The sequence below is a fragment of the Notolepis coatsorum genome (genome assembly GCF_963971535.1).
Source record: "Notolepis coatsorum genome assembly, contig: SUPER_8_unloc_1, whole genome shotgun sequence".
NCBI lineage: Eukaryota > Metazoa > Chordata > Actinopteri > Aulopiformes > Paralepididae > Notolepis > Notolepis coatsorum.
In genome coordinates, this window is record NW_028174873.1 from 588,089 (window position 1) to 606,949 (window position 18,861).

Genomic DNA, 18,861 nt, shown 5'->3' on the forward strand with positions numbered 1-18,861 from the left:
CTCTCTCTCTCTCTCCTCTCTCTGCCTCTCTCTCTCCTCTCTCTCTGCCTCTCTCTCTCCTCTCAATTCAATTCAATTCAATTCAAGTGGCTTTATTGGCATGACGCAGCTTGTACATGTTGCCAAAGCAAATGGTTGATAACATAAGCATGGATTACAAAACACATATTAATGTCATAGTATATACAAAAATTTCATCATAAAATAGAACATAAAATATTACGGCATAAACAGGGCGGCTAGGTGGTGTAGTGGACAAGTCACTCGCCACCAGTGTGGAGACGCTAGGATTCGCGTGTTCGAATCCAGCTCTCCACATTGTTTTTCAGTTTGGCTGGTCGTCCGCAGTAATACACATTGGCCGTATTACGGGGAGGGAAAAACTGAAGGGTGGGGATCGAACGTTGTGAACAAGCGACTCCTACAAGTCGGTTGGTGCGCCTGCGCAGTAAAATCAGGAAGTGTCGGGGGCAGCGTGAGCCTCCCACGCGTTACTCCTCGACACTGAGAGAACGAGCTGCGCAGGTGAAAAGATGCGACTGCTGTTACCTCAAGTACCGGAGGGGACTTGTGCTATGTATGACTTAGTCCACATTGCAGCCGGCTTGTGGGAGGCAAGAAACAGCGTTCGTGACAGGGGAGGGTTGAATTGGATGATACGAAATTGGGATGGGAGAAAATATAGAAAATGGGAGAAAAAGTGGATCAAAAAAAAAAAAATATTACGGCATAAACATGTCAGGTGACTGTCACTCACTGTCCCTCAGTTTGTGGCAGGCAGCAACATAGGCTGCTGCTAGCTCACAGCTTGTTGAGTCCTCCCCTAGTAGGACTGGTAGTTTGTCTGTATCTGGTAGTGCAAGAAAACCTTTTGTTATTAGTTCAAATTTTTTTAAATGCGTTTCTCTAATATCTTTATATTTTTCACATTTGGTGAGGAAGTGCAACTCAGTTTCAGGCTCACTGAGGATGCAATGACAGCACAGCCTTTGCTCTGCAGGGAGCCAGGTTTTCCTGTCAATCACTCCATTCTAATGGACAAGCTAAAAGCAATTGGTTTTGATAGCCTATCAGTGAGCTGGATGCAATCCTACCTGGAGGGGAGAGAACAGATGGTAGAGGTAAACGGTACTCTATCCCCCCCCCTCACAGTGAGCTGTGGTGTTCCACAAGGAAGCATACTAGGACCGCTACTCTTCCTAATATATGCAAATGACATGTCGTCAGCCTGTGACTGCAACTTGTTCCTGTTTGCGGACGACTCAGCCCTGCTGGTCTCTGACAAGAACAAATTGCAGGTTGAAAAAACCCTCAGCACGGAACTAGGCAAAATCTGCATATGGCTCGCTGATAACAAACTATCATTACACATGGGCAAAACAGAGTCCATTCTCTTCGGTTCAAATAACAAACTCAGCAAGACCGACGGATTCTCAGTTACAGTGGGTGACAATATTGTCACAAGGAAAGACGAAATTACCTACCTGGGTTCCATCCTAGAGGCAAATCTTTCCTGTGACAAAATGGCATCCAATGTAATAAAAAAAGTCAACCAACGAACTAGATTCTTGTACCGGATCTCCTCTCTGGTAAACAAGAATACCCTGAAGACTCTGGCAGGAGCACTCATTCAAGGGTACTATGACTATGCGTGCACCTCATGGTACCAAAGCACCTCAAAGGCGCTTAAAACAAAATTACAAACATCACAAAACAAACTGGTCAGACTACTACTTGACCTGAACTCCAGAACCCACCTCACCCCTGCCCACTTTGCCAACCTAGGATGGCTTAGAGTAGACGACAGAGTACAGCAACTTGCAATGGGCCTGGTCTACAAGATACACTATACGACCGGGGTGCCCATGTACATGTCAAAATACTTCCCAAAGGTCAGTGAATACCACAACCACTACACCAGAGGAAGCTCAACAAATCATGTTAAACCCAGATTCGGCTCAAACAAGGGACTAAACACGTTTCGCAATTATGCCACAACAATGTGGAACGCCCTACCCAAAGCTGTAAAGGAATGTGAATCCCTGCCCACATTCAAAACCGCCCTTAAAGAGCACCTACGGGAGGCTGCAATTCGAAACTGGCCACCGTAAATGCCCAAAACCCCCACCACCTCCTAATAGACAGTCTCCTCCCCACCGCATGTATATATTCCCTCCCCGCCGTATGTATATTTCCCCCCCACCCACCCACCCCCTCCTAATGTACAGTCCCCTCCCCATCATATGTATATACTCTGTCAGGATCTAGGGGTAACAGTACTGTATATTTGAATACCGCCTATGTCACAAATGTATCAGTACTAAATACCTATATGTCCCTATGCCATAAATGTCATGTATGTTGTGTATGTCATAAATGTCTATATGAATTGAAAATGGGGGACCCTGATGGAAACAAGACAAACGTCTTTCTCAGGTCTGCATCCCCTTAACAATTGTATGTATTGAGCCGTACTGTATTGTACCCATTCTGCAATCTGTTAAATAAAGTTTTCATTCATTCATTCATCCCCTTTTCAACAGCGAGGCTGTGCTCACTCAGTCTGTATTTTGTCAAGGTTCTTTTTAGTTGTTGATCAGTCACCATGCTCAAGTAATCTGCTATGGTGTACTGTCGATTTAGAGCCAGATAGCACTGCATTTTGCTCTGTGCTTTTGTTTGTGTTTTCCAATAGGTGATGTAGTTTTGTTTTAGCTGTGTAGTCATTTGATTTATTCTGATTGGTGACGTGTTCTGTTCCTGAGGTGTGTTAAGAGAGCAGGTTTGTGGACTCAGCCTCAGGACCAGCTGGGTAAGGGGGTTCCTGATGCTCCTCAGCTCTTGGCACTGCAGGGCTTGATAATGGTACGAGAGGGGGTCACTTCGTTTTAGGTGTGTCCAAAAGTTAATTGCTCTTTTTTGTATTTTTAGTATTAGTGGGTAACGGCCTAATTCTGCCCTGCATGCATTGTTTGTAGTTTTCCTCTGGACATGTAGGATAATCTTACAGCACTCTGCATGCAGGGTCTCAATGGGGTGTTTGTCCCATTGGGTAAAGTCTTGTTTTGTAAGTGGACCCCACACCTCACTGCCATAGAGTGCAATTGGTTCAATAACTCTCTCTCTCTGCCTCTCTCTCTCTCTCTGCCTCTCCTCTCTCTCTCTCTCTCTGCCTCTCTCTCTCCTCTCTCTGCCTCTCTCTCTCCTCTCTCTCTCTCTCTCTCTCTCTCTCTCTCTGCCTCTCCTCTCTCTCTCCTCTCTCTGCCTCTCTCTCTCCTCTCTCTCTCTCTCTCTCTCCTCCCTCTCTCTCTCTCTCTGCCTCCCTCTCTGCCTCTCTCTCTCTCTCTCTCTCTCTCCTCTCTCTCTAATGGGGCCACCTCTTCTTCATACTGTAGACACTAAACCAGGGTGGTCTCCTGATGGGGCGACCTCTTCTTCATACTGTAGACACTAAACCAGGGTGGTCTCCTAATGGGGCCACCTCTTCTTCATACTGTAGACACTAAACCAGGGTGGTCTCCTAATGGGGCCACCTCTTCTTCATACTGTAGACACTAAACCAGGGTGGTCTCCTAATGGGGCAACCTCTTCTTCATACTGTAGACACTAAACCAGGGTGGTCTCCTAATGGGGCCACCTCTTCTTCATACTGTAGACACTAAACCAGTGTGGTCTACTAATGGGGCCACCTCTTCTTCATACTGTAGACACTAAACCAGGGTGGTCTCCTAATGGGGCCACCTCTTCTTCATACTGTAGACATGAAACCAGGGTGGTCTCCTATTGGGGCCACCTCTTCCTCATACTGTAGACACTAAACCAGGGTGGTCTCCTAATGGGGCCACCTCTTCTTCATACTGTAGACACTAAACCAGGGTGGTCTCCTAATGGGGCCACCTCTTCTTCATACTGTAGACACTAAACCAGGGTGGTCTCCTAATGGGGCCACCTCTTCTTCATACTGTAGACACTAAACCAGGGTGGTCTCCTAATGGGGCCACCTCTTCTTCATACTGTAGACACTAAACCAGGGTGGTCTCCTATTGGGGCCACCTCTTCCTCATACTGTAGACACTAAAGCAGTGTGGTCTCCTAATGGGGCCACCTCTTCTTCATACTGTAGACACTAAACCAGGGTGGTCTCCTAATGGGGCCACCTCTTCTTCATACTGTAGACACTAAACCAGGGTGGTCTCCTAATGGGGCCACCTCTTCTTCATACTGTAGACACTAAACCAGGGTGGTCTCCTAATGGGGCCACCTCTTCTTCATACTGTAGACACTAAACCAGGGTGGTCTCCTAATGGGGACACCTCTTCTTCATACTGTAGACACTAAACCAGGGTGGTCTCCTAATGGGGCCACCTCTTCTTCATACTGTAGACACTAAACCAGGGTGGTCTCCTAATGGGGCCACCTCTTCATACTGTAGACACTAAACCAGGGTGGTCTCCTATTGGGGCCACCTCTTCTTCATACTGTAGACACTAAACCAGGGTGGTCTCCTAATGGAGCCACCTCTTCTTCATACTGTAGACACTAAACCAGGGTGGTCTCCTAATGGGGCCACCTCTTCTTCATACTGTAGACACTAAACCAGGGTGGTCTCCTAATGGGGCCACCTCTTCTTCATACTGTAGACACTAAACCAGTGTGGTCTCCTAATGGGGCCACCTCTTCTTCATACTGTAGACACTAAACCAGGGTGGTCTCCTATTGGGGCCACCTCTTCTTCATACTGTAGACACTAAACCAGGGTGGTCTCCTATTGGGGCCACCTCTTCTTCATACTGTAGACACTAAACCAGGGTGGTCTCCTATTGGGGCCACCTCTTCTTCATACTGTAGACACTAAACCAGGGTGGTCTCCTAATGGGGCCACCTCTTCTTCATACTGTAGACACTAAACCAGTGTGGTCTCCTAATGGGGCCACCTCTTCTTCATACTGTAGACACTAAACCAGGGTGGTCTCCTAATGGGGCCACCTCTTCTTCATACTGTAGACACTAAACCAGGGTGGTCTCCTAATGGGGCCACCTCTTCTTCATACTGTAGACACTAAACCAGGGTGGTCTCCTAATGGGGCCACCTCTTCATACTGTAGACATGAAACCAGGGTGGTCTCCTAATGGGGCCACCTCTTCTTCATACTGTAGACACTAAACCAGGGTGGTCTCCTGATGGGGCCACCTCTTCTTCATACTGTAGACACTAAACCAGGGTGGTCTCCTAATGGGGCCACCTCTTCTTCATACTGTAGACACTAAACCAGTGTGGTCTCCTAATGGGGCCACCTCTTCTTCATACTGTAGACACTAAACCAGGGTGGTCTCCTAATGGGGCCACCTCTTCTTCATACTGTAGACACTAAACCAGGGTGGTCTCCTAATGGGGCCACCTCTTCCTCATACTGTAGACACTAAACCAGGGTGGTCTCCTAATGGGGCCACCTCTTCCTCATACTGTAGACACTAAACCAGGGTGGTCTCCTAATGGGGCCACCTCTTCTTCATACTGTAGACACTAAACCAGGGTGGTCTCCTAATGGGGCCACCTCTTCTTCATACTGTAGACATGAAACCAGGGTGGTCTCCTAATGGGGCCACCTCTTCTTCATACTGTAGACACTAAACCAGGGTGGTCTCCTAATGGGGCCACCTCTTCTACATACTGTAGACACTAAACCAGGGTGGTCTCCTAATGGGGCCACCTCTTCTTCATACTGTAGACACTAAACCAGGGTGGTGTCCTAATGGGGCCACCTCTTCTACATACTGTAGACACTAAACCAGGGTGGTCTCCTAATGGGGCCACCTCTTCTACATACTGTAGACACTAAACCAGGGTGGTCTCCTAATGGGGCCACCTCTTCTACATACTGTAGACACTAAACCAGGGTGGTCTCCTAATGGGGCCACCTCTTCTTCATACTGTAGACACTAAACCAGGGTGGTCTCCTATTGGGGCCACCTCTTCTTCATACTGTAGACACTAAACCAGGGTGGTCTCCTAATGGGGCCACCTCTTCTACATACTGTAGACACTAAACCAGGGTGGTCTCCTATTGGGGCCACCTCTTCTTCATACTGTAGACACTAAACCAGGGTGGTCTCCTAATGGGGCCACCTCTTCTTCATACTGTAGACACTAAACCAGGGTGGTCTCCTAATGGGGCCACCTCTTCCTCATACTGTAGACACTAAACCAGGGTGGTCTACTAATGGGGCCACCTCTTCTTCATACTGTAGACACTAAACCAGTGTGGTCTCCTAATGGGGCCACCTCTTCTTCATACTGTAGACACTAAACCAGGGTGGTCTCCTAATGGGGCCACCTCTTCCTCATACTGTAGACACTAAACCAGGGTGGTCTCCTAATGGGGCCACCTCTTCTACATACTGTAGACACTAAACCAGGGTGGTCTCCTAATGGGGCCACCTCTTCTTCATACTGTAGACACTAAACCAGGGTGGTCTCCTAATGGGGCCACCTCTTCTTCATACTGTAGACACTAAACCAGGGTGGTCTCCTAATGGGGCGACCTCTTCTTCATACTGTAGACACTAAACCAGTGTGGTCTCCTATTGGGGCGACCTCTTCTTCATACTGTAGACACTAAACCAGTGTGGTCTCCTAATGGGGCCACCTCTTCTTCATACTGTAGACACTAAACCAGGGTGGTCTCCTAATGGGGCCACCTCTTCTTCATACTGTAGACACTAAACCAGGGTGGTCTCCTAATGGGGCCACCTCTTCCTCATACTGTAGACACTAAACCAGTGTGGTCTCCTAATGGGGCCACCTCTTCCTCATACTGTAGACACTAAACCAGGGTGGTCTCCTAATGGGGCCACCACTTCCTCATACTGTAGACGCAAAACCAGGGTGGTCTCCTAATGGGGCCACCTCTTCTTCATACTGTAGACACTAAACCAGGGTGGTCTCCTAATGGGGCCACCTCTTCTTCATACTGTAGACACTAAACCAGTGTGGTCTCCTAATGGGGCCACCTCTTCTTCATACTGTAGACACTAAACCAGTGTGGTCTCCTAATGGGGCCACCTCTTCTTCATACTGTAGACACTAAACCAGGGTGGTCTCCTAATGGGGCCACCTCTTCCTCATACTGTAGACACTAAACCAGTGTGGTCTCCTAATGGGGCCACCTCTTCCTCATACTGTAGACGCAAAACCAGGGTGGTCTCCTAATGGGGCCACCTCTTCTACATACTGTAGACACTAAACCAGGGTGGTCTCCTAATGGGGCCACCTCTTCTTCATACTGTAGACACTAAACCAGGGTGGTCTCCTAATGGGGCCACCTCTTCTTCATACTGTAGACATGAAACCAGGGTGGTCTCCTAATGGGGCCACCTCTTCTTCATACTGTAGACACTAAACCAGTGTGGTCTCCTAATGGGGCCACCTCTTCCTCATACTGTAGACACTAAACCAGTGTGGTCTCCTAATGGGGCCACCTCTTCTTCATACTGTAGACATGAAACCAGGGTGGTCTCCTATTGGGGCCACCTCTTCTTCATACTGTAGACACTAAACCAGGGTGGTCTCCTAATGGGGCCACCTCTTCTTCATACTGTAGACACTAAACCAGGGTGGTCTCCTAATGGGGCCACCTCTTCTTCATACTGTAGACACTAAACCAGGGTGGTCTCCTAATGGGGCCACCTCTTCTTCATACTGTAGACATGAAACCAGGGTGGTCTCCTAATGGGGCCACCTCTTCTTCATACTGTAGACACTAAACCAGTGTGGTCTCCTAATGGGGCCACCTCTTCCTCATACTGTAGACACTAAACCAGTGTGGTCTCCTAATGGGGCCACCTCTTCTTCATACTGTAGACACTAAACCAGGGTGGTCTCCTAATGGGGCCACCTCTTCTTCATACTGTAGACACTAAACCAGTGTGGTCTCCTAATGGGGCCACCTCTTCTTCATACTGTAGACACTAAACCAGGGTGGTCTCCTAATGGGGCCACCTCTTCTTCATACTGTAGACACTAAACCAGTGTGGTCTCCTAATGGGGCCACCTCTTCTTCATACTGTAGACACTAAACCAGGGTGGTCTCCTAATGGGGCCACCTCTTCTTCATACTGTAGACACTAAACCAGTGTGGTCTCCTAATGGGGCCACCTCTTCTTCATACTGTAGACACTAAACCAGTGTGGTCTCCTAATGGGGCCACCTCTTCTTCATACTGTAGACACTAAACCAGTGTGGTCTCCTAATGGGGCCACATCTTCTTCATACTGTAGACACTAAACCAGGGTGGTCTCCTAATGGGGCCACCTCTTCTTCATACTGTAGACACTAAACCAGTGTGGTCTCCTAATGGGGCCACCTCTTCCTCATACTGTAGACACTAAACCAGGGTGGTCTCCTAATGGGGCCACCTCTTCTTCATACTGTAGACACTAAACCAGTGTGGTCTCCTAATGGGGCCACATCTTCCTCATACTGTAGACACTAAACCAGGGTGGTCTCCTATTGGGGCGACCTCTTCTTCATACTGTAGACACTAAACCAGGGTGGTCTCCTAATGGGGCCACCTCTTCTTCATACTGTAGACACTAAACCAGGGTGGTCTCCTATTGGGGCGACCTCTTCTTCATACTGTAGACATGAAACCAGGGTGGTCTCCTATTGGGGCCACCTCTTCCTCATATTGTAGACACTAAACCAGGGTGGTCTCCTGATGGGGCCACCTCTTCCTCATACTGTAGACACTAAACCAGGGTGGTCTCCTAATGGGGCCACCTCTTCCTCATACTGTAGACACTAAACCAGGGTGGTCTCCTATTGGGGCCACCTCTTCCTCATACTGTAGACACTAAACCAGGGTGGTCTCCTAATGGGGCCACCTCTTCCTCATACTGTAGACACTAAACCAGGGTGGTCTCCTAATGGGGCCACCTCTTCTTCATACTGTAGACACTAAACCAGGGTGGTCTCCTATTGGGGCCACCTCTTCCTCATACTGTAGACACTAAACCAGGGTGGTCTCCTAATGGGGCCACCTCTTCTTCATACTGTAGACACTAAACCAGGGTGGTCTCCTAATGGGGCCACCTCTTCTTCATACTGTAGACACTAAACCAGGGTGGTCTCCTAATGGGGCCACCTCTTCCTCATACTGTAGACACTAAACCAGGGTGGTCTCCTAATGGGGCCAACTCTTCTTCATACTGTAGACACTAAACCAGTGTGGTCTCCTAATGGGGCCACCTCTTCTTCATACTGTAGACACTAAACCAGGGTGGTCTCCTAATGGGGCCACCTCTTCTTCATACTGTAGACACTAAACCAGTGTGGTCTCCTAATGGGGCCACCTCTTCCTCATACTGTAGACACTAAACCAGTGTGGTCTCCTAATGGGGCCACCTCTTCTTCATACTGTAGACACTAAACCAGGGTGGTCTCCTAATGGGGCCACCTCTTCTTCATACTGTAGACACTAAACCAGGGTGGTCTCCTAATGGGGCCACCTCTTCTTCATACTGTAGACACTAAACCAGGGTGGTCTCCTAATGGGGCCACCTCTTCTTCATACTGTAGACACTAAACCAGGGTGGTCTCCTATTGGGGCCACCTCTTCCTCATACTGTAGACACTAAACCAGGGTGGTCTCCTAATGGGGCCACCTCTTCTTCATACTGTAGACACTAAACCAGGGTGGACTCCTAATGGGGCCACCTCTTCTTCATACTGTAGACATGAAACCAGGGTGGTCTCCTATTGGGGCGACCTCTTCTTCATACTGTAGACATGAAACCAGGGTGGTCTCCTATTGGGGCGACCTCTTCTTCATACTGTAGACATGAAACCAGGGTGGTCTCCTAATGGGGCCACCTCTTCTTCATACTGTAGACACTAAACCAGGGTGGTCTCCTAATGGGGCCACCTCTTCTTCATACTGTAGACACTAAACCAGTGTGGTCTCCTAATGGGGCCACCTCTTCTTCATACTGTAGACACTAAACCAGTGTGGTCTCCTAATGGGGCCACCTCTTCTTCATACTGTAGACACTAAACCAGGGTGGTCTCCTAATGGGGCCACCTCTTCCTCATACTGTAGACACTAAACCAGTGTGGTCTCCTAATGGGGCCACCTCTTCCTCATACTGTAGACACTAAACCAGTGTGGTCTCCTAATGGGGCCACCTCTTCTTCATACTGTAGACACTAAACCAGGGTGGTCTCCTAATGGGGCCACCTCTTCTTCATACTGTAGACACTAAACCAGTGTGGTCTCCTAATGGGGCCACCTCTTCTTCATACTGTAGACACTAAACCAGGGTGGTCTCCTAATGGGGCCACCTCTTCCTCATACTGTAGACACTAAACCAGGGTGGTCTCCTATTGGGGCGACCTCTTCTTCATACTGTAGACATGAAACCAGGGTGGTCTCCTAATGGGGCCACCTCTTCTTCATACTGTAGACACTAAACCAGGGTGGTCTCCTAATGGGGCCACCTCTTCTTCATACTGTAGACACTAAACCAGGGTGGTCTCCTAATGGGGCCACCTCTTCTTCATACTGTAGACACTAAACCAGTGTGGTCTCCTGATGGGGCGACCTCTTCTTCATACTGTAGACACTAAACCAGTGTGGTCTCCTAATGGGGCCACCTCTTCTTCATACTGTAGACACTAAACCAGTGTGGTCTCCTATTGGGGCCACCTCTTCTTCATACTGTAGACACTAAACCAGTGTGGTCTCCTAATGGGGCCACCTCTTCTTCATACTGTAGACACTAAACCAGGGTGGTCTCCTAATGGGGCCACCTCTTCTTCATACTGTAGACACTAAACCAGGGTGGTCTCCTAATGGGGCCACCTCTTCTTCATACTGTAGACACTAAACCAGGGTGGTCTCCTAATGGGGCCACCTCTTCTTCATACTGTAGACCAGGGATCGGCAATAGGCGGCCCGCGGGCCGAAATTGGCCCGCCAGCAATCATTTCTGGCCCGTCAGTTTATTTTGAGAATATGATATTTATTTTATTTTAATAATTTTTTTTATTTTTTATTATTATTATTATATTTATATTTATATTATATTAATATTATATTTGATATATATATATATATATATATATATATATATATATATATATATATATATATATATATATATATATATATATATATATTATTTTTATTATATGCATACTTTATGTTTTATCCATGTTGAGAGTGAATAACAGGTGAGTGCAATGTACCTTATATGCTTGCTCAAAGTGAGGTGGACAGCGCTGGTGCTGAAATGGGAAACTCGAGTCCATGAAATAAAAACACCAGTTCAGTAAATCATTCAAGCTTTATCTTTACTCATGACTGACAGGACCACACATGCATGTGAACAGTAATGCAATTAAAAACAATGCAAAAACAATGCAATTAACTTTAAAGAAAAAGAGTGCTTGAAGAAGCTCCTGAAATGACGGCGCTATAGGTATTTGAATTAAATGAAAAATACAATTTGGCATTAAACAGTAATGCAATTAAAAACATTGCAAAAACAATGCAATTAAACTTTAAACAATTTGGAAATAGCAGGCTTAGTATTCACTTTAGTTTAGTGTGAAAAGTGGCATCTCCCGTAGGTCACTATTCGCTGGATATCTGGTGATATGGACGTCACTTTAATCCGCAGGCAGTTCTCAAGGCTTTTATGCGTCAGTCGGTTCCTCTGAGATGTCTTTATCGCATTCATTGATGAAAAGGACGACTCGCATACATTTGTGGAAGGAAACATTGTGAGCAATTGTCACTATAGCCAATTGAAATGCTAGAAATTATCACGTGGACTCGGATAACCAATGGGAAATTCTTATAGTTTCTCTTTTCCGGTGCAGTGATCCCCCAGGGCGTGCGTCAGCTAATTTAATTCAACTAAACCACGTTAGTTAAATTTAGTAAAAACAAAACAAAACAAACATCTTTAGGTAGCTTCTTGCAAAGAGGAAATACCAACTCAGGAGCCAGAAGAGGAAACTACGACTTCCAAGACACAAACAAAACGAGGAGTCATATTTAAAATACGGGTTTATCGCAACCGGTGTCTCACGCGTGTTCACATGGCAACACGAGGCTGATTGATTGATTGATTGAAAACTTTATTAACCGATTGCAGAATGGGTTCAATGAAGCAAGCAACTGTGTTCAAGTTGGGTGGACATGGGTGGGCATACAACACGAGTGGACATTTGACATATTTCAAACATTAGCATGGATTTTGGAGGACCGAAGCAGAAACAATAATAAGCCCAGGTCTGCCTGCATTATGGTGAGTTGTACATTCGATGTGTATAATACACCCGCTGTGGTGCTTCAAATCAAATGCACCCTACTGATCTGTTCATGTGTTATAATAATAATAATAATAATAATAATAATAATAATAATAATACATTCGATGTATAATACACCCGCCGTGGTGCTTCAAATCAAATGCACCCTACTGATCTGTTCATGTGTTATACTAATAATAATACATTCGATTTATAATGCAAGCACCTGCATTAAAATCAAATGACTGATCTGTTCATGTGTTATGCACTGTGTGAGAGGCACTTTATAATAGAAAAAAGACAGTGCAAACATGTATATGTCGTTTATTTTGACAGAGTTAAACATTTTTCATTATCATTGGCCCGCCACACAATGGCTTGGGGAAAATTTGGCCCGTGGGCAAACCTAATTGCCGACCCCTGCTGTAGACACTAAACCAGGGTGGTCTCCTAATGGGGCCACCTCTTCCTCATACTGTAGACACTAAACCAGTGTGGTCTCCTAATGGGGCCACCTCTTCTACATACTGTAGACACTAAACCAGTGTGGTCTCCTAATGGGGCCACCTCTTCTTCATACTGTAGACACTAAACCAGGGTGGTCTCCTAATGGGGCGACCTCTTCTTCATACTGTAGACACTAAACCAGTGTGGTCTCCTAATGGGGCCACCTCTTCTTCATACTGTAGACACTAAACCAGGGTGGTCTCCTAATGGGGCCACCTCTTCTTCATACTGTAGACACTAAACCAGGGTGGTCTCCTAATGGGGCCACCTCTTCTTCATACTGTAGACACTAAACCAGGGTGGTCTCCTAATGGGGCCACCTCTTCTTCATACTGTAGACACTAAACCAGGGTGGTCTCCTAATGGGGCCACCTCTTCTTCATACTGTAGACACTAAACCAGGGTGGTCTCCTAATGGGGCCACCTCTTCTTCATACTGTAGACACTAAACCAGGGTGGTCTCCTAATGGGGCCACCTCTTCTTCATACTATAGACACTAAACCAGGGTGGTCTCCTAATGGGGCCACCTCTTCTTCATACTGTAGACACTAAACCAGGGTGGTCTCCTAATGGGGCCACCTCTTCTTCATACTGTAGACACTAAACCAGGGTGGTCTCCTAATGGGGCCACCTCTTCTTCATACTGTAGACACTAAACCAGGGTGGTCTCCTAATGGGGCCACCTCTTCCTCATACTGTAGACATGAAACCAGGGTGGTCTCCTATTGGGGCCACCTCTTCCTCATATTGTAGACACTAAACCAGGGTGGTCTCCTGATGGGGCCACCTCTTCTTCATACTGTAGACACTAAACCAGGGTGGTCTCCTGATGGGGCCACCTCTTCTTCATACTGTAGACACTAAACCAGGGTGGTCTCCTAATGGGGCCACCTCTTCTTCATACTGTAGACACTAAACCAGGGTGGTCTCCTATTGGGGCCACCTCTTCTTCATACTGTAGACACTAAACCAGGGTGGTCTCCTAATGGGGCCACCTCTTCTTCATACTGTAGACACTAAACCAGGGTGGTCTCCTAATGGGGCCACCTCTTCTTCATACTGTAGACACTAAACCAGGGTGGTCTCCTAATGGGGCCACCTCTTCCTCATACTGTAGACACTAAACCAGGGTGGTCTCCTAATGGGGCCACCTCTTCTTCATACTGTAGACACTAAACCAGGGTGGTCTCCTAATGGGGACACCTCTTCTTCATACTGTAGACACTAAACCAGTGTGGTCTCCTAATGGGGCCACCTCTTCTTCATACTGTAGACACTAAACCAGTGTGGTCTCCTAATGGGGCCACCTCTTCTTCATACTGTAGACACTAAACCAGGGTGGTCTCCTAATGGGGCCACCTCTTCTTCATACTGTAGACACTAAACCAGGGTGGTCTCCTAATGGGGCCACCTCTTCTTCATACTGTAGACACTAAACCAGGGTGGTCTCCTGGGGCCACCTCTTCTTCATACTGTAGACACTAAACCAGTGTGGTCTCCTAATGGGGCCACCTCTTCCTCATACTGTAGACACTAAACCAGTGTGGTCTCTTAATGGGGCCACCTCTTCTTCATACTGTAGACACTAAACCAGGGTGGTCTCCTGATGGGGCGACCTCTTCTTCATACTGTAGACACTAAACCAGGGTGGTCTCCTAATGGGGCCACCTCTTCTTCATACTGTAGACACTAAACCAGGGTGGTCTCCTAATGGGGCCACCTCTTCTTCATACTGTAGACACTAAACCAGTGTGGTCTCCTAATGGGGCCACCTCTTCTTCATACTGTAGACACTAAACCAGGGTGGTCTCCTAATGGGGCCACCTCTTCTTCATACTGTAGACGCAAAACCAGGGTGGTCTCCTATTGGGGCCACCTCTTCTTCATACTGTAGACACTAAACCAGGGTGGTCTCCTAATGGGGCCACCTCTTCTTCATACTGTAGACACTAAACCAGTGTGGTCTCCTAATGGGGCCACCTCTTCTTCATACTGTAGACACTAAACCAGGGTGGTCTCCTAATGGGGCCACCTCTTCTTCATACTGTAGACACTAAACCAGGGTGGTCTCCTAATGGGGCCACCTCTTCCTCATACTGTAGACATGAAACCAGGGTGGTCTCCTATTGGGGCCACCTCTTCCTCATACTGTAGACATGAAACCAGGGTGGTCTCCTGATGGGGCCACCTCTTCCTCATACTGTAGACACTAAACCAGGGTGGTCTCCTAATGGGGCCACCTCTTCTTCATACTGTAGACACTAAACCAGGGTGGTCTCCTAATGGGGCCACCTCTTCTTCATACTGTAGACACTAAACCAGGGTGGTCTCCTAATGGGGCCACCTCTTCTTCATACTGTAGACACTAAACCAGGGTGGTCTCCTAATGGGGCCACCTCTTCTTCATACTGTAGACACTAAACCAGTGTGGTCTACTAATGGGGCCACCTCTTCTTCATACTGTAGACACTAAACCAGGGTGGTCTCCTAATGGGGCCACCTCTTCTTCATACTGTAGACACTAAACCAGTGTGGTCTCCTAATGGGGCCACCTCTTCTTCATACTGTAGACACTAAACCAGTGTGGTCTCCTGATGGGGCCACCTCTTCTTCATACTGTAGACACTAAACCAGGGTGGTCTCCTAATGGGGCCACCTCTTCTTCATACTGTAGACACTAAACCAGGGTGGTCTCCTAATGGGGCCACCTCTTCTTCATACTGTAGACACTAAACCAGTGTGGTCTCCTAATGGGGCCACCTCTTCTTCATACTGTAGACACTAAACCAGGGTGGTCTCCTAATGGGGCCACCTCTTCTTCATACTGTAGACACTAAACCAGGGTGGTCTCCTGATGGGGCCACCTCTTCCTCATACTGTAGACACTAAACCAGGGTGGTCTCCTAATGGGGCCACCTCTTCCTCATACTGTAGACACTAAACCAGTGTGGTCTCCTAATGGGGCCACCTCTTCTTCATACTGTAGACACTAAACCAGGGTGGTCTCCTGATGGGGCGACCTCTTCTTCATACTGTAGACACTAAACCAGGGTGGTCTCCTAATGGGGCCACCTCTTCTTCATACTGTAGACACTAAACCAGGGTGGTCTCCTAATGGGGCCACCTCTTCTTCATACTGTAGACACTAAACCAGGGTGGTCTCCTAATGGGGCCACCTCTTCTTCATACTGTAGACGCAAAACCAGGGTGGTCTCCTATTGGGGCCACCTCTTCTTCATACTGTAGACACTAAACCAGGGTGGTCTCCTAATGAGGCCACCTCTTCTTCATACTGTAGACACTAAACCAGGGTGGTCTCCTAATGGGGCCACCTCTTCTTCATACTGTAGACACTAAACCAGGGTGGTCTCCTAATGGGGCCACCTCTTCTTCATACTGTAGACACTAAACCAGGGTGGTCTCCTAATGGGGCCACCTCTTCCTCATACTGTAGACATGAAACCAGGGTGGTCTCCTATTGGGGCCACCTCTTCCTCATACTGTAGACATGAAACCAGGGTGGTCTCCTGATGGGGCCACCTCTTCTTCATACTGTAGACACTAAACCAGGGTGGTCTCCTAATGGGGCCACCTCTTCTTCATACTGTAGACACTAAACCAGGGTGGTCTCCTGATGGGGCCACCTCTTCTTCATACTGTAGACACTAAACCAGGGTGGTCTCCTGATGGGGCCACCTCTTCTTCATACTGTAGACACTAAACCAGGGTGGTCTCCTGATGGGGCCACCTCTTCTTCATACTGTAGACACTAAACCAGGGTGGTCTCCTAATGGGGCCACCTCTTCTTCATACTGTAGACACTAAACCAGTGTGGTCTACTAATGGGGCCACCTCTTCTTCATACTGTAGACACTAAACCAGTGTGGTCTCCTAATGGGGCCACCTCTTCCTCATACTGTAGACACTAAACCAGGGTGGTCTCCTGATGGGGCCACCTCTTCTTCATACTGTAGACACTAAACCAGGGTGGTCTCCTAATGGGGCCACCTCTTCTTCATACTGTAGACACTAAACCAGGGTGGTCTCCTAATGGGGCCACCTCTTCTTCATACTGTAGACACTAAACCAGGGTGGTCTCCTAATGGGGCCACCTCTTCTTCATACTGTAGACACTAAACCAGGGTGGTCTCCTAATGGGGCCACCTCTTCTTCATACTGTAGACACTAAACCAGGGTGGTCTCCTGATGGGGCCACCTCTTCTTCATACTGTAGACACTAAACCAGGGTGGTCTCCTGATGGGGCCACCTCTTCTTCATACTGTAGACACTAAACCAGGGTGGTCTCCTAATGGGGCCACCTCTTCCTCATACTGTAGACACTAAACCAGGGTGGTCTCCTGATGGGGCCACCTCTTCTTCATACTGTAGACACTAAACCAGGGTGGTCTCCTGATGGGGCCACCTCTTCTTCATACTGTAGACACTAAACCAGGGTGGTCTCCTGATGGGGCCACCTCTTCTTCATACTGTAGACACTAAACCAGGGTGGTCTCCTAATGGGGCCACCTCTTCTTCATACTGTAGACACTAAACCAGTGTGGTCTACTAATGGGGCCACCTCTTCTTCATACTGTAGACACTAAACCAGTGTGGTCTCCTAATGGGGCCACCTCTTCCTCATACTGTAGACACTAAACCAGGGTGGTCTCCTGATGGGGCCACCTCTTCTTCATACTGTAGACACTAAACCAGGGTGGTCTCCTGATGGGGCCACCTCTTCTTCATACTGTAGACACTAAACCAGGGTGGTCTCCTAATGGGGCCACCTCTTCTTCATACTGTAGACACTAAACCAGGGTGGTCTCCTAATGGGGCCACCTCTTCTTCATACTGTAGACACTAAACCAGGGTGGTCTCCTAATGGGGCCACCTCTTCTTCATACTGTAGACACTAAACCAGGGTGGTCTCCTATTGGGGCCACCTCTTCTTCATACTGTAGACACTAAACCAGGGTGGTCTCCTAATGGGGCCACCTCTTCTTCATACTGTAGACACTAAACCAGGGTGGTCTCCTAATGGGGACACCTCTTCTTCATACTGTAGACACTAAACCAGGGTGGTCTCCTAATGGGGCCACCTCTTCCTCATACTGTAGACATGAAACCAGGGTGGTCTCCTATTGGGGCCACCTCTTCCTCATATTGTAGACACTAAACCAGGGTGGTCTCCTGATGGGGCCACCTCTTCTTCATACTGTAGACACTAAACCAGGGTGGTCTCCTGATGGGGCCACCTCTTCTTCATACTGTAGACACTAAACCAGGGTGTCTCCTAATGGGGCCACCTCTTCTTCATACTGTAGACACTAAACCAGGGTGGTCTCCTATTGGGGCCACCTCTTCTTCATACTGTAGACACTAAACCAGGGTGGTCTCCTAATGGGGCCACCTCTTCTTCATACTGTAGACACTAAACCAGGGTGGTCTCCTAATGGGGCCACCTCTTCTTCATACTGTAGACACTAAACCAGGGTGGTCTCCTAATGGGGCCACCTCTTCCTCATACTGTAGACACTAAACCAGGGTGGTCTCCTAATGGGGCCACCTCTTCTTCATACTGTAGACACTAAACCAGGGTGGTCTCCTAATGGGGACACCTCTTCTTCATACTGTAGACACTAAACCAGTGTGGTCTCCTAATGGGGCCACCTCTTCTTCATACTGTAGACACTAAACCAGGGTGGTCTCCTAATGGGGCCACCTCTTCTTCATACTGTAGACACTAAACCAGTGTGGTCTCCTATTGGGGCCACCTCTTCTTCATACTGTAGACACTAAACCAGTGTGGTCTCCTAATGGGGCCACCTCTTCTTCATACTGTAGACACTAAACCAGGGTGGTCTCCTAATGGGGCCACCTCTTCTTCATACTGTAGACACTAAACCAGGGTGGTCTCCTAATGGGGCCACCTCTTCTTCATACTGTAGACACTAAACCAGGGTGGTCTCCTGGGGCCACCTCTTCTTCATACTGTAGACACTAAACCAGGGTGGTCTCCTAATGGGGCCACCTCTT